The sequence below is a fragment of the Schistocerca nitens genome, chromosome 1, assembly GCF_023898315.1.
Source record: "Schistocerca nitens isolate TAMUIC-IGC-003100 chromosome 1, iqSchNite1.1, whole genome shotgun sequence".
Lineage (NCBI taxonomy): Eukaryota > Metazoa > Arthropoda > Insecta > Orthoptera > Acrididae > Schistocerca > Schistocerca nitens.
Window position 1 is genome coordinate 864192682 of NC_064614.1, and position 1559 is coordinate 864194240.

The following is a 1559-nucleotide window of genomic DNA, read 5'->3' on the forward strand; positions in this document are numbered from 1 at the left end:
TAGTGATCTGAGTGCTTTTCGTCAATATATATGAAGGTAACCAATTCGCTGTTTTTTTCTTTTCATTATTTCAGTGTCTTAAATAATGCGTCATTACAGGTTCGGTCAACAAAGCATCTGGCTTGTGTTCTTGGATTAGAGTGTAATTCTGGTTTTCTTGCGTAATTATGGTATTTCTATTTTCTTTAGTTAATTCAGTATAAATGATATTTAAAAATTCTTGTGTTATTGAAGAAGAACCGTGCCAGATGCGTACGTTGAGTCATACTTCCACACACAGAACAGTTATACTTGTGCTTTGGTTTCGTAGGTTTTATAGTTGCTGGGGACTTAATTAATTAATTGTGTTAACGAAAATGTTCATTTCATTCTTTGTTGTTGTTCTATGCAGTCAGATTGCGTAATAATACTAGTCAGGGCCAACCGTTTACGAGACTTCGTAATCGAACAGACAGCTACTAAATCAAAAAATTAAAATTATTTGCATTTATTTTAATTAAGCCCCCATGCAATGTTCCTGCATCGGTCAATTGGAAATGTTTGGTTACCCACAATACAGCCGTAATTGTCTCCCACTGAGTTTCATCTCTGCTCAAACGAACCGCTGGCTATGAAGACAACATTTTGGCACAGACAACGAGCTTTAGGTCAGCGTAGAGAATTGGCGGAAAGCACTGGCGGCTGCCTTCTATGATGAGGGTATTGGAAAGTAGGTACAACGCTACGACGAATGTCTGAGTCAGAACGGCGACTACGTAGAGAAGTAGCTGAAAGGTGTAGCTAATTGTTACAAACGAAACATTTCTGATTTTCACTGTGATTTTCATTTCGTGATCAATCGTAACTTACTTTCTGGACAGCCCTCGTATATTTCGAGATGAACTGATTATAAGTCAGCAATTCACAACCGCTTCCCCGTCAATTGACTCTGAAACTCACAGGGAATATCGGTTGATTGTGAGTCTCGAATAAACCCTATATTAAAAGAAGGTTGGGCCTTTTACGAGATAAATTTATGAAGCAGTGGAGAATATTGCATCGCTCACGACATTTTCCCTATCTCGAGTATGCCGGACGAGTAATCAGTAAATTCTCATTGTAATTATCCGTTCAGCACTAGAAATAGATGTCTAATATACATTGTTGGTCTGATTACTTTTCGCTGCAGTCCGGAACCGCGGGACTGCTACGGTCGCAGGTTCGAATCCTGCCTCGGGCATGGGTGTGTGTGATGTCCTTAGGTTAGTTAGGTTTAAGTAGTTCTAAGTTCTAGGGGACTTATGACCTAAGATGTTGAGTCCCATAGTGCTCAGAGCCATTTGAACCATTTTTATCTGATTACTTTTCTCGATATGTAATTCGTCTGAATGGTATGCAGAGTGGTTAATACAGGTATGATTCGTCCGAATGAGACTTAACTGCAAGAGAAGGATATAGAAGATCAAATGAAACTCAATGCATACAGGAACAGACTACAACATAAAATCTTACAGCTCGCAATGGAGTACCAGAAAGAGGACCGGATTTAAGTTTTAAACGTACAGGTACTGAGAGAAGCT